Source organism: Euwallacea similis, chromosome 9 (genome assembly GCF_039881205.1).
Source record: "Euwallacea similis isolate ESF13 chromosome 9, ESF131.1, whole genome shotgun sequence".
Taxonomy (NCBI): domain Eukaryota; kingdom Metazoa; phylum Arthropoda; class Insecta; order Coleoptera; family Curculionidae; genus Euwallacea; species Euwallacea similis.
Window position 1 is genome coordinate 877,989 of NC_089617.1, and position 16,416 is coordinate 894,404.

Sequence of the window (16,416 nt, forward strand, 5' to 3'; positions counted from 1 at the left end):
TAATTATTATCCTAAAAGGATTTATTTGTTTCTCCCCTTCAAAATTACATAAAAATTATTACACTATAAATCTCAACTGTCCATTATCCTTCCATTAAATCCATTAAAGTTCACTCTTCTCCCTTCTTCCACAGTTAATTAATTAGTAAGGTGATATCAGACTGGAACTCCATAAGGAACGGTGCCGGATTAGAATGACCGGAGGCACAAAAGCGCGTGGCTGTCTAGGTAAAGGTTAACGGATTCCACGTTAAATGTTGGCGCATGAATTTTCGATTTGGCGCCACTCTCCATGAATGGAGAATGGTTGAACATACAGCGAAGCTCAGTTTTGCGCGCGGGAAATGAAGGAACTCGGTTCCGGCTGATTTTCTACAAGATTAACTCCGCAACTTGCGTACGGAAAGTTTCAAACTTTTTCTATGGAGGAAGTAAGCTTTAGGACAGTCTTATAATTTTTTTTTGGTTTAATTCCACCGAAAAAGAGAACTTTTGCTCAAGGAAATTCATGTATAAGTTAATTATGTGATGACATTTGGCCATAGTTAATGAATGATCTTGGCAAAGCTTGCTGGAAGTGGGTGGAAAACTTTTAGGCGCCGTGTTTTTTTTTATTTTGGACGTTGATTTTTTGGGAATACTCGCAATCTTCGAAGGCACAAATTTGGAATACCTAACTGTATCAACAGGTGAGTAAAATTGAGTAATACTCAAAAAATAATTTAATTGTGTTGTTTCTGTAATTTGTAATTTGTTTACTAATTTTTTATTAAAATCACAATAAAATAATACTATTTAATAATTCAACAACTCCTAACACAAAATTTGAAAAAAAAATGCCTTTGATAAACATTGGTAAAATAGCTGATAATTAAAAGCAAACTGCTTTATAAAGAAAATTTAAATGTAATAAAACTACATATACCCAATGATTCATTATCATAACATTATTTGCTACTAAAATTCTATCATTAAAATGATCTTCCTGTTAAAATAAATACAAAATTTATTATGTACTTTTTTATTAATTTCTATTGTAAACGAGACTGGACATAGGTCCAAAATTATTTCGCAAACCTAATAAAAGTAATTGTATTGTGATTATTAATGACCGAAATATATTTTAGGAACAATTAGTGACCAACATGGTTTTTCATGTAATTCTCTTCACCCTTGTACAATATTGAACATTTGTACGAGGTTGTAACATGGTTTCATTGGTGTTTTGCATTTCAATTAAAGGACAACTTTGTACGTAGTAACACTTGAAATTAAGAAATTACATTCAAATTAAATATTAATAGTTTAAACTATCATATTCTAATATAAAAATATCCTTTTGGATTTTACTTCAACAAATAAATAATTTCTTAACGCAGAGTCATATGTAGACCTCTAGCGGTGTTCGAGATATTGTCGACTTCACTCAGAATAAGTTCAAAGCCTTTTTTTTGGCAATTCATATGCCTGGACCGTTTTTATGATACATTGTATAAATTGAATCCGTTTTAAATGCCACTAAACTGTTGAGCGAAATTAACAAGAAATCGACCCTTAATCTAATATGCACTACGTGCTCTAAAAAAATTCTAGTTTCAGAATGTTTCCTTTTTTCCAAAAATACAGAAAAACATTTTTATAGAATATTTATTATCATTCATATAGGAAGAGTCTACAATAAGGTTAGAATGACAAATTTTTATATTATATCATCTCTCTTTTTGGATATTTGCTTTTATTTACAAAATCAAGAACCATTTAGACTCGCTGATTGTCAAAAAATTCTTAAGCTCTCTGAACCTTAAAAAAGGTGATTAAAAAGATTTTAAAAAATATTTCGTATTAAGGACTTTTTTAAAGAAATTTTCGAAACTTGTGTCCTCCATGTATAAAGGCTTTGTGGTCAGATGTCTGAAATGACTTGATTTCCGAATCCATGAAGAATTTGCAAGTTAAAATATATATGATGTCGTTCCAAAACATTATATGCCTTTCGTTGAAACACTCTGTATATTTAATATTAAATTTCCACAAATTCAGTTAAACATAAGATTCAATTTAACACTAATTCGATCCAAATTGCACAATTTTGCAATCTCTTTCCACTCGCATGCAACAATTACAATTTCTCAATCAGCTATTGATTGTCCAGCTTTGAAACGCCTCGAATGAGATCCGCAAAGCAAAGCTTAACAGCAACTCTGTTCATCTAATAAAAAAAGGGAGTTGCCAGTAAATTTCTCCATTTTAAGATTAATTAATAAAAAGAATCGTGGAGATAAACCAGCAACATTGTAAATCCGTAAATTTTTTAAAACACATCTTTTATAGTATTTTAAGATTTTAGGTTTAATTTTAAACAAAAATTGAAAAAAGCATTTAAGTTTTTAGGGCTTTGCTATGAGCTTAATCATATTTTAAAATAAAATCGCAAATTCATTCAATTTACGTAAACGAACATAATAGAAGTTTCTAGGGATGAGTTAAAAACATACGATTTTGAATTATTATATATATAATTTGAAAACAAAACTATGCATGAAGCATTTTTCCTCTGCAGTAGCATGGATTTTTTTCTGAGAGATTGGTGGTTTCTGCCCTCTTTTCCTTTTTTGGATATTTTCTCTATTGGAAACTTTTATGATCTCAGCAAGGCGTTTGACTAGTGTCGAATATGAAGGTTTACGTTTTTTATCAGTAAATTGTAACTAAAGACGGTTAAGAAAAATTTTATGAAATTTCCTATTAATTAACATCGTTTTGATCTGGAGCTCAATTTATAACATACTCGTGCGGAACTAGCATCGAGAGTGTTGAATTGTGGTTTACCATACATTTGTGCATTAGTTCATTTGGTATGGCGTTCAGTTTTCCTCGGATCTTTTGGTTCAATCACTTAAGGCGTTTATATGCCAAAAGCGTATAGTGCACTGTATTACAAGTATCAAAACAATCACTTCTTGTCCTATCTCTATCTTTACTATATTATATACGATGATTTTTTAAATAAACCTGTTTGTTTTTAAAAACCGTGTATTAGGCATTTATTGATCGATGCCATACACTGAGTGTCATAATCCGGACAATAAATTTAATTATTTCTTTAATTTGTTTATAGTGGATATGAACTCACCTTACTTGAATGCCCGGTAAAAGTTTGTCGGTCTAGTCACGAAACACCCTGGATACCGACTTAATGTCAACAGTTTTCCAGATGTTACCTAGTTCACGCAATTTGAGAAAGCTCAAATTATGTTTCTTGCGATTCAAAGTAGAAAAAAATCAATTATTACGATATATAACTATTGATAAAAACAGGATTTCAACTGTTTTTGGTTCACAAGTAATCCATAATTATTTCATTTTTTCGCGGTTCTGGAGATATTACCAAATTTATATACGGTATTGCACTTAAACTGGATTGTACTATATCTTAACATTACAGATTTTACATGAAAACGTTAACATATCTTGAAAATACAGGAAAATAATCCATTATCTTTTTTTCCTAAGTCTTTCGTACCTCAGCCTATCTCACTTCAACTTGTCAAAAACAATAGCAAAAAGGGAAAGAAAAGTTAACTCCGAGCTGTGGGAACTTAATTCTGAATTCGGTTAATAAAATTTCCACTATAAATAATGAATTGAAGCTGTACATTTATTGTCGCATTAATGTCATTTTTCTCACGATAACTAAGACCCAACAATTTATCCTGTTTAGGTCTTGTTTTCCGAAAGAGAATTGTTTTCTGCTTCCGAACTATCAGTTTTTTTCCTTTTCGTCACGTCTCCGGTTTTTTGAATTGCTGACTTACAATTATCGAATTGGACAGGATCAAATAACATATTTTTCAGCAAATTATTTTCTTTTCATTCTATAATTTCCATTTCACAATGACATAATTCACTATTTTGAATTTCTTAGAAATGATATTTTTCACTTTTAAAAGTAAACCTAAATGAAATTAAAATAATCATTCACGTAAATTAACAGAAATGTTTACGTAAAATTTTTACTATCTAGTTAAACCCAAATCATAAGCGAAAATAAGGTGCCATTCATTGGGTGAAACGATGAAACTTCATTAGTTACTTATCATGAAAAACATGTTGTGCTAGCTCAAAGGTTTTTCGGTCTATATACTTGGTTTTTCGAGGCTGCCGTAGATTAAACACTTGTTATAACTTCTTAGCTTAACCATATAATTATATATCACAAAAACATTAAGAACTTAATGCATTATGATAATTATTTCTGCTTACAAAGTGAAAATTTGGGGAGTATTTTTTATTTTTATTTTTGTTCTCTAGATATTTGAATTAAAATTGATTCAAAACAGTGTACTTTAGTTTGTTCCTAAATTTTTATGACGAATATTAAAACCCTTTATGCAAAAATACCATAATAACAAATTCTAAACTTTTGGGAAATTATTTTTTATCTGCGATGTTAATGTGTTGCTTATATGGAGATTGCCTTGAATGTGGCAAAAACCGAAATTACTTGTAACAAGCTGGCCAACCTCACAATGGATATTACAAAAATGTAGGTCAAACAGTACAAAATATGCTGTGAATTGTGTTGTTGAAAGGCCGATAAGCCAAATTAGACGTTTCATTATATTAGATACATGTACAATTTAATGACGAAAATAGGTGTTTTTTCAAAAAAATGGAAATAATATTAACTTAATTTATCTGTGTGGACTTGGGTCATTCATGGCTAACCCAATGATAACAAAAATTCACAAATATTATGCAACTGGACAGCTAAACCAAACACCATTTTATACAAAAACCATGGATACTGCAAATAATAAAAATTGCGTCAATTTGCATGTCATTGTTAAAATTTGCTTCCCATAATGCGGCGCCAGGAACAGCCATTTGGGATCTCCATTATCCTTTGTAAATGCATTTTACCCACAAAGAGAAAATTTGTTTAAGTACTTGGGGAGCGCCTATAATTCTTACATCAGTTTCACACTTTAATGCTCGATTTTATGTTATCGATAACACCAAAGAAAATATTGGAAATATAAAATGTGCAGAAATAAATAAGATGAATAATTAAATAATTAAGATAGTTAGATTTCATAGCAAGCAGGAAATCGAGAGTACTAATGACTTTTTGATAAAAAAATCCTATTAAAAATAAGGTAATTATTAACAAAAACGTTTTTTCAAAACGTATTTAAAGCATTTAATTGTTTGTAGTGCAAATAAAGAAGAGCTGGGGCATAAAAAAGAGAGCTAAATGCTTCAATCCGCTTAGAATCTAGAAAAGGAAAATTGATAAAACTTGAAAATAAACAGAAATATTCTTCTGAGGTTGTTGCTTAATAGACAGTATGACATAAGGCACACACTTCTGATGATGTCCTTCAATTCATTTTTCCATAACCTTCTGTAATAATATATAATATATACAATATATATTATATTTTACCCTTATCAGCAATTTCTTTCTATGTTGCAGTCAGAATTACTTTTTGTTTTATTCCAGATGTGCCACTCTATTCTTATCGCAATTTGTTTGTGCATCGTCACACGAGCTCAAATTACGATTTGTTATGCATTGAAACCTGTAAATGAAATATATTATATTAGATCAATAAGAAGCAAAATTCGTAGTGCTAGCATAGGAAGCAAGGAACATACAGATTCCATATTCTTAGGCTAAAGTAAAACCACTTCAAATTTTCGTGTTTTTATACTAATAAACCTTATAATGATCTTATTACATGTGCAACTCATTAACTTGGATTTACCAAAGATTCATGACAAAAAAATAAATAACTTGCATGTTCAAAGCCATTAGGTTTACTACCACAAATCTAATCATGGGAATTTCAGAAATGTTGCTTCATGAACATCGAATGAGTAAAAATTACGAAATAAGTTCACGTAAGCTTTTTCTTAGAAGAAATGAAAATCTATTTCAAACTTCTTATTAGTCATTACCAATTTTCCGGTATTTTCAAAACACATGCTTTTCACTTTCGTGCCAATAATACCTTTCAATTTGAGCCTTGAATTGAAAATGCCACAGGAATTAACTTGCTTTGAAACCATTGTTCGTGGCAGAAATAACATGCCACGTTTTCGTCAAAGCACTAGAGAAACATTTATCAATTCAAATAGTCTTTCAATTTGGTATTACATCATACTATTATTATTACTGAGGAGCTTAGTCCTTCTTCCCTCAATAAATCAATAGAAAGTTCCCTTTCCACTACCCCAATGTCTTCAAATAACCGCTGCTTTGTTAATTATTTTATTACATCGACATCTCAAATTGAGTAATTAATTGCTCTGCGCTCATCAGAAGATTGATAAATAAGGTAAAATTTCTCCCAACAGGGGCGTTTAGGCTCCCCTTTCACTTCTTGTAAAAAGTGCCAACTAATAGAATGGAGATAATTGCTCATCTCTTCCCTTCCTTCTTGGAAAAAGTTAACAGCTCCAACTTTAGGGCCCTATTTTTATTGCTCCAGCTAAGCATTCGTTTCACATAGTGAACCGGTACCGACCCTCTTAATTTGAAAATCAACTCGCACTCATATACAATAGTACGACCCGCAGGGTTAATTATTAACATCAGGGTATTTTCTTTGGTATTTGGGAGCAATCCTGATCGGTTATCTGAGAGCAATAACGTGTTATTGGTCTTTGGCAGAAGTTACATGTACAAATTTCCAATTTTCGCGGCAAAAGCGAAAGCTAGGGGTAGAATGGTAAATAAAAAATATATCGAATGGATGCCGTAATTTTTTGTCTCATTTCTTTACAGCAACTCTAGAGCTTGAGCCTGACTCATATCAAAAATATCAAAGGTACCAGTGATTGTACAAACAGCACTTCTCGTCTAAGAAACATCTTCAGCCGTAAACCTCTCACGAATTGAAATTTTCTCTCAATTGGAGTTGATTTATTCCGAAATAGTCAGTTTCGTGAGAAGCCACTGCTTCGTGAGAATCCATGAGAAAACACATTCTGTTGCGTTTTTATTCGCTTAGTGCGTACGTGGTGTAATTATGAGTTTTACAACGCTCGCGTGACGATAACACCTGATCTATAGACCCCTTTGAACTTTGTCCAACTTTGATTTTGCTAACCATAGGATTTGTATAAAAGCGAGTATAATGGCGCACTCAAGCCCAATTTTTGCCTTCAACTGGTATCAGCTGTAGGTAACATTTTACGTGATAAATGGCTAATGCTTTAACGTAATTTCGATTTTATTTGTATACGATAGAACTTTGCTTTAATTCTTTTTTTCTCGTAAACTTCGTGAGATATTGGATATGTTTCTGGAATTACATCGTTAACCTAAATCGGGAAGGAAATTTCCTCTATTAGTTTAATTAAAGTCTACTTTGCTGTAGTCTGTATCTAGAGATCGGTGTTGGAAAATGCCTAAGTAGATCACTAAAATCATCACCCACATTCTTTATCTATTTTCAAATATTTATTAAACTCCAACTGGCCTTAATCCAAAACATGCAATCAATTTGGCAAGCCCAATGTTGATGTTATTAATTGTGTTCAGATTACACATCGCTCTATTGTAATATATTCCTCTATATCAAGCTTGGATAAAAACCCATACGTCTTATGATCCAATCAATGGAACGTTAATCCACTTATTCTGTGTTGGCCAGAGCCGAACTCTAACAAGTACAAGTGTGAATTAAAGTGACATTTTTATCTTTTACGCTTTTGGATCTGTCAATTTAAGTTAGACTTAGGGTTTAAGTCCGATTTTGGCTTACGGAGAATATGAGAATAAGAGACTTGCGCATAAATGGTACATTTTTGAAACACAGAATAGAGTTATTCCTTTGCTGGAAAATCTATAATACATACGTGTTAAGAGGAGTGTTTTCGTTCGATCAACGTTGAAAGCCACGCCAGTGGTCCTATCAGCCTGTCCATTTTTAGAATTCCTTCCTTTAATCAGTTTTATAGTTTGAATATTTTCAACTCCTGTATAGATACAACTTTTCCAAATTAAATAGTTTGGTCTTGTTCAGTACACTTGATTAGAGACAACTTGAAACTAATTTATCTTAAAGTCCGGAACGAATTTCGACAAACTAGAAAGCAGAAGGTGGATGACTTATGGCATCACGTATTCTAGAAATGATCAATGAATAGTACAGATAAGACAAAATGAACCACGAACTTGCTTTCATCACTTGTCCCAACATGTGCGCCGTTCTGTGCAGACGTGCTGATATGTTTGAAAAGAGGATTCACGTCTTTATACAGGCAGGATTTTAGACACAAACACTCGGTGTTTATCAGTGGAGTCTTGGAGAATGAGAAGAAGATAATTGCTTTCATTACAACTACGTTATATGTTTTTATGAAACGAAACTATAAAACTCAATTCCATGGAGTTAGCTGGGGAAATACGGCTACATAGATTGCGATACTCTTACTTGCCAAGACCGTGGAGTAATAGTTCGAATTTTTCTTTCACGGGAACAGTAGATTGGGCTTTTTTGAATGTGTTATAACTGCATATCACTAGAACCAGCCATTGAAAGTGACTTCGGAAATAGGATTGTGTGTAAAAACGTTTCCTCTGGTTCGACGGACCAACCATTATGTTGTTAAGGACCACAACCCAAGAACCAATTCCTATAATATTTAAAATTTATGGCGAATACAAACGTAGATAACTCTAGTATTCCAAAAATGTCATTAAATCGACTTTGAACGCATAACTAATGAAGTGTAGCAAAATTCCAGATCCGGGTTTGGTTGTGGCCCACATTTTTAAAATATGTTTGAAGACCCCTTCTGTACATTATTACAATCAAATTAGATGTATGAGGTTGGCAGTAAAAATGGCAAAATATTTTATGCTTTAAAAGTAATGAGGCTTTTAGATTAGTCTCGCTTCCTGTGCCGCTACAGAATTACATAAAAAAGCATTTTTATGTAATCAGGCCCGTTTCGCTAAACTAGGTCAAAGTAAAACTTTTCACTTCCGCCTTCATTTCACGGGGCTTCGCTAAAATTCTTGTAGAACCACTTTCAAGATCGAAAAATCTCCTATAGAGCTATAGATCATTTCTGAGCGCGTTGCAACTATTTTATCTCTTTTATCTATCAAATAAAGTGTTAAAACCGCAAAACTCAGATTTACCTCAGGAATATGTGGGAAATCGGGCCATTAGTATATACATATAATTTTCTTAAAATTTAGTGTACAACACTAAAGGGCATATCAGAATCGAAATGTAAATGACAGTACATAGCAGAGAACATTCACTGAACCAACGCGGTTGCATAATGTTTGATACTGAATTTCCAAATACAGTAAATGTCATTAACACTAAAGGAAGTATTTCACATAATCATGCCAGGGCCATTACCCCATTCCAAGTGCCCCATAATAATGTTTAAATAGAACGCGAAGCTAGATTAAGCCTCGTTTGGAACAATAGTACTTAACATTGAAATAAAAATGTTATCACAATTGGGTCGGCCTAATTTCCTGAAATATCCGCAGTAACGTCACCTTTAAACATATATTAATTTTGATCATTAAAATGAATTAACTGCAAGAGTCGATTGATATATCAGCTTTAAATATAGGAAGGTAGGCCGGTTATTCCACCATAATGCAGAGTAAAAACACGAAATACCCCAAGCTCAAGACATGCCTCGCATATTTCAACACCTACTCGAGTTTTTTTTCAATGATCAGCCTTTATTTATCCCTTTATAATAATGACTTTATACCGTGATTATTCTAATCAAAAGATCTAATTGTGTTAATTAAGTTTGAGTTAATCCGACAATCGAGACTTAGAATCGCGTCACTCTCCTGATCAGCAACAAAAAGTTAAACAATTACAATCACGTCATTAAAAATACGTTCGAAGTTGGACTTGCCATTAGAAGGTAAATTATTGTTAATAGAAGAGGAAAGCTCCGTATTGATTTTATATCATTTATTCAAATCATACCGAATTTCTTGAAGCGATTTCACTGGAATGATGTTGGCCATGTCGTCCTAAAATGTACTTGATCAGTCTACCAGTAATGCTTAACTGTTTGCTAGGATCCCCCATGTATTGACCATTGGCCTATTTTTCGCGAATAGTATTTTACTTACATAGAAAAATTAATCTGATTTGCTAAAATTTACATACTTATCATATTCGGTAGTTCTACTTTTATAAAAACCATCTTTGTCAGTGTTACGTGAATAAAATTTTACATCTTTCATGTCTCTGAAATTAGTTCCACCTCCTTTATTGTAAGCTGTCCTCCATATATATCCTGCATTGTTTTTGTTTTTTTTCGTACAGATTGCTACAAGTGACTGTTCCTGCCATAGAATACGCACTTTTTCCATATTTATGCTGAAATCTGTATTTTCCTCCCTGGTGCTGGGAGGGTTCATATTATTGGACACCTTTACTTTCCTTCGCCACTCTGTCCACATTTCTCCGATTTTCTTTGTCTTCAAAAATTTCTCGGCTGCTTCAGTTCATATGGATCGATCACATCCCTCAACTCAACTGTGAGCTGTTCAATAGATTCACCTTCACCTTTTTTGTGTGTTAAAATCTTGTGGGTCAGATAAGTCAAATTCAACTTCGGCAAGAAGTGCAAGTCAAATTCGCTCAGAAGTTATAGAAAGTTCAAGATGCAATCAGATTTAAATCTAGATTACTCTATTCTGTTGCACCAGACGATTTTTGGGTGAAGGCAAATTGAAGAGCGCTTCAAGTCGAAGCAGTTAAAGACGTGAGTATTCAGTTAGAATTGCTTTTAGCGTTTACACAGAACAAAATTGAAATTTGCAAGCTCATTTAATGTTAAATGCTAGTGGTCCACAGGCCAGGAATTGTTATACCTAAATTTTTGTTGTTAAAATTGTTGTACATACCTAAATTTTTCTGTTAATGAGATTCATGTCTTTTGATTTTGCTTAAGTTTAATTTTTTTAATTTCTCTCTAAGTGATTTGAAAATATTCCTACATAGAGAAAATTAATATATCGTGCCTCGGCTTATAGATTTAAGTGTCAAAGAGACTATAGATGGATCAAAAACTGTGTGTTTATAAATTGGATAAATATTGACTTTCACTACAATATATCATCCCTTTCCATTTATCAATCAATGTAAACTTTGCTGCAAGTGACACTAGGATCGAAATGAGATATTAACTCTATTATTGGCAATACTATAAAACTACTAATTGGGCCGAAATAGAACCAGTGACAAACAGGGGCAATAATTATTAGGAGAAATACTGGAAATTCGTTTTACCACCAATTACCATTTACATTTCATAATATTTTTCTTGCATTTTTTTATTAGAATATTTGTAAGTTTGGCCAGAAAATATCTCGGAAATCTATAAGAAACTTCTCTACGTACGAACGCCGTTTCCATTCACGTTCTCTCGGTAACGAGATTCCCCATATAAAAACTTGGGCTTAATATGTTTCAAGACTTTAAGCAAATATAATGTGGAATTTTCCAAGAGACGGCATTATCACGTTTTGTTTTTCTTCAAGTTTGTGCCTGACATCCGACATTCAGGACACACCGATGCCAGGAACTTATATTTGGATTCTTGTGAGAAGTGGCATACATATTACCTCTTTTTTGCCTGTTTTTTTCTTTCTAAAATATGATTATCTTTATAGCTTTTGTCTTCTTTCTGATGGCAAAGTGAGTGGATAGCTACGTATTAACTGAGACAATTTAGGCATTCTCCCGCAAAAATATCTGGTTTAAGATCGTTCTCTCTTGTAAGTGCAATAGAGATGGTGGAATTTTCAGTCATAATTCCACTAATGCTAGAATTATTTCCGAATTGTTCTGTGTTTTTAGGAAATACATATTTAAAAGTATGAACCAGGCCTAACCGGGACCAACGAAGAATAGATCAAATAATTTACGTAATTGAAAAAAGTAATCCAATATTGGTTCGAAAATAGTCTAACCATCTAAATACCGATCTATTTAGATCCAGATGCCAAAAAATAATCCCGATCAATCTGAACACAGGACCCATCTGAATAACGTGATTAATAATTTTTACGAAATTTCAATTAAAATGGAACAATCTAATATATGAATATCAACTATTATCGGTCATCTTTAAATAACTCAGACTAACCTAATAATGATTTTTGAAAAATGTTGATGTAATTACAGTCGATCTGACCACTGAGCTAAAAAGATTAGATTTTCACATTATTTTAATGCCAGTTTTGCAGCTAAGAGCAAACTTAATATTTTAATAAGTACATTACAGTAATATTTTTTTCTAATTTAAGAAGTATCATTTCAATTATAGAACATTAGCAAAAGTACCTTTTTATTAATAGCATTTAATATTAATTGAATTAAAAATTGCAATAGGTTATAATTCACTAAATGCGGTGCACAAATAGCTTATTGCTGTACCATATTTTAATGAATATATTCGGTAGATTTGTGATATATTTAATTACAAAATGTAAATGCTGGAGGAAAGTTATTTCAACCTTTTGAAACAAATATTTATTATGAACTCAAATGAATATACAGGGCTTTCATTTCGAAACGAATTACTCTAAGTATTTTTAGGTTCTATAGAGAATTGAGCTTAAAAACAAAACATATCCGTTTTTATTTCTAGGGAAAATTTAATATGTATTTTACAGGACTTTAAAGAGGTTTTAAGAGGTTTATGAAATTATATGCTTTCATAAAAAAATTATTCCTGGAACACAAGGACAAAGAGAATTTACTTTGGAGTAAGTGTAAGATTGGTCATATATTTGGCAAAATATATTTTCATGATCAAACATTCTAACCCCACGGTGAAGACTAAACAACATTTGTGGGTCTAAACGCTTTTAAGAAAAACACTGCAATGTCACAATATTTTCACATAACTAACTGATGTGATCTAATAAAACGATAACCTAGTGGGATTCTTCTTATAGCTTCCGGGCTTTATATTCGGGAGTTCGGGGTACCTGATTCATGTTCTGCATCCTGCACTCTGCATCGGGGGATACCTGATTCATTTTCTGCATCTTGCACTCTGCATGTTCATAATAATGCAATATATTGTGGACATAAACACAAGCATTAGCCAAGAACAATGAAACAAAATTGAAGAGAAATGTGAAAATCTTGAGGCCAGAAGGTAATGTAAAAAAGGCCTGACAACTTACAAGCGGAAATGAAATAAATTAACTTCCATAAAAAACTCGAAACAGCTATATCAAATATTAAGGTTTCTATTTGGAGAATTCTTAATGTTTTACAATCCCAAAAGGCATATTCAGCTTACTGTAATTTAGCTCAGAGTCGTGAATTAATCACCTTAATTCGGCTGTCGACCTTTCCTTGAAATTGAATGACGAGTAATAGATCAAATATAAAATAAGCGTGACCTAATTTTGATTAATTAATGCCAAAGTCCAACGTCATAATTTGAAGAACACATTTAGAGGTGCTCATAAGTATCACCGACAAAACAACTAGGTACCGCAATAAAAGATTTTACCCATTTTTGGGTTAGTACACATACTTTTGAGAAATATATTGCAGTAAAGAGAGGAAGAAATAATCTTGCAAAGGAAAAGTGTACAAATAAAAGAAAAGAAATAACTTTAAAAATGGAATAATCACAGCTTAATTTATCAAAGAGTACTCGAGGAGACGATTATTAATAATCGTCTTTTTGCGATAATCAAATCCATTATTAACAATCGGTTTTCTCAGTAGTAGAGTTTTGTACCGACCATTTTGGGACCCCCAGTATATTATAAAAATTGCCGTAATTTCGGATAAACCATACGGTTATTAGTACAACTTCAAATTATTTCCAAAGTACGGTATTTATCGTCATATTTTAAAACGCTTGTCCTCGATCACTTTAAATATTTTAGCAGAATTGCGACCAATGTTACATTAAGTCACGCATGTGCTCAGATTTTCTAGAGCATTTGCCTGAAAACTTTCTTGGTAGCTGAATTTCCAATATTGTATTATATTCATTTTCCAGTCTTTTATAAACTTTCAACTACATTTGACCAGGTCCAATTTCTTGTTTGTCTTCACCTCCATCGTAATAATGCATAAAACTCTGTATAGAATATTTTTATGCTATTGTGATTATTCATGTTCAAAAATATAAGTGTAAGTTGAACGTTCTCAGCAGTTGACATTAGGAGTCATCAAAGAGTATCTCCTTCCCAATGGTTTCCTCCTCCATAAATTTTCATTTTATCATAAGGAAAATTATTAATCCAGGTAAAATTCCAATTTTGCAGCCCCCTGTTGCCACCATAATAATTATGTCAAATTTTAATTAAGTTATTTTCATTAGTGGGAGTATGGATATCTAATCACGGTCGACTTTAAGTAGGAAATTATGGCAATGGGATTAGTCAAATTCTAGACAGTCTAGACTCCCTAATTGACATTCCTTGCAAAAGTTCATTCTCTCTAGTACTCTGGCGATCCTAACTTATTGTCTAGTGACTGCACGGTTCTCTTTAGGAACACAAAATAAATTGTTTCCCTTTGTCAAAGTTTTAGGAGAGGCTAAACATCTTACATTCGCAGCCTTTAAACGTCATACAATATAGAGTACATGCTTAATTTTTGCACAGTTATTTGCATACTTCTTCATGCATGTGCAGTTACTTGTAAAATCCTTATGTACGTAACGCCTCATTCATGTACAATCATCGAATAAATTTAAGTTGCTGGTTTTGTAACCAATTTAATTCGATGATTTGCAGTGAAAAACACACAGTTATTTCAGTTGAGGATTTGATGTACAACCCACTGTTGAATACAGTGAAGAGTGTTGTTTGGATTACTCAACTCCACTTCAAGTGCTTTGAGAGGAACAGATTCAAAATTAGTCTGTTTAAATATATTTAAGTGGGATAGATGGAGCGTTCTTTTTCCAATATTCTGGTTTATTTAATATCATGTATTTTCTAATTTATGGTATATTCGTAGAGCCGCGATTTCCACTTTACCCTTGGCTTACGCTTAATTACGTCATCTGTCTTGTTGTTTTATTATCCCTGGAAAAAATGGTTTCTGGGTTAATAATGTCATTTACGTAGGTATTAAAATTTAAATTTAAAACCTAATTTCGTAGCGGTAGGCTCGAACGAAATAAGGACTTGTGAACCGCTTTAAGCAGTTGAGTTGTCCTCCTCGCACGTGCCTCTTATCGTAAATCTTCATCAAAAAATCTTAATGCTAATACGAAAATCCAAACCACTGCTTATATAAGACAGTCCCTGTACTCGCTTTGTGGCTGGAATGAGTGAGTTATGTTGCCTCCGGCTTCAGAATGTTCATGCGAAGACTCTGACTTCAACAATAAAAATAATCATATTGATCTTAATTTAAAAAGGATGTTACAAATTATTTATTGTTGAACATTAGCGCTCGGTCATACCCACACGTTTACCTTACTGCATGCAATCACTCCAAAGTCTGTCTTAGCTGTAGAAACAGCTCTAGAAAATCGCGGTCTCTGGAAGAGGCCCTAAGTTCGATTTCTCGTTTTCATGACTTAATCATGTTTCCACGTGCATCTAACTGATCGTTGGTTGGCTAATCTTTCTGAACTGTATAATAATATTGTATTCAACGTCAGTAATAATCCATTGGATTCGCTCTACTATCGTGGAAGTTCAAATTCAATTAAGATATTTGATCTTCAGCAGTTCTGGTAGTTTGGGATAATAACCTTGAGAAAATTTGTCATGAGAATTTAGAGCTTTCCAGAATTTAATGGACAATTGTCAATTATGCCTAAACATCGAGAGTCACGAGAATTGCCATTCTATTGATGAGTCTATTATGTTTCTACGCACATCCCAACTATCCATTTCAAGACTCCGAGTTCAGGTTACTTTAGGTTAGAATTCCTCCTTATAATTTAGGAGATCTCTAATTGCTTGATTCCATGGAATATATTATTTTATTCTTCCGGTTTTATTTAAATCTTAACAACCTCGGTTGTAATTCTCTATCTCAAATAAAATTTGTATTGAGTAGTTACTAATTTATTGAAAAACTATTAAAAAAACGTAAATTAATTAAACTTCTGTCTTTGATTATATCGTTTCATTACATTGTAAAGTAGTGTAAAACAAAGCTTCTAAGGAATTGAAATTTCCAAGAGGAAATATTTCCATTACTGAAATTGCTCTATAACGGCGGTTAGCTCTAATTGGATAAAACCATTTTCCAATGGGAGAAAAGCAAGGACGTTTTCCGGTTGATAAACTTACGAAATTACTTTTTCCTGTTAATAGGTTTATTTTTGATAATTAAATTTATTCCACCTTCAGTTGAAACTAGTCACAATAGTTTCCTGGTATTTATCTAAATTTACATTCATTAG

General features: G+C 32.4%; 1 protein-coding gene across 2 annotated transcripts in view; it reads left to right on the forward strand.

The window, feature by feature from the left end:
* Positions 1 to 312: 312 nt before the first annotated feature.
* Positions 313 to 16,416, forward strand: part of LOC136410979 (oxytocin receptor-like) — a 128,007-nt gene continuing 111,903 nt past the window's right edge. Inside the window, exon 1 of one of the 2 annotated variants that reach the window (XM_066393372.1) lies at positions 313 to 689. The gene's annotated coding sequence lies outside the window, so the exon portion shown is untranslated. Of the gene's footprint in view, positions 690 to 7,105; positions 7,194 to 16,416 lie in introns of those variants that run through there. The other variant, XM_066393374.1, reaches the window with a different exon arrangement.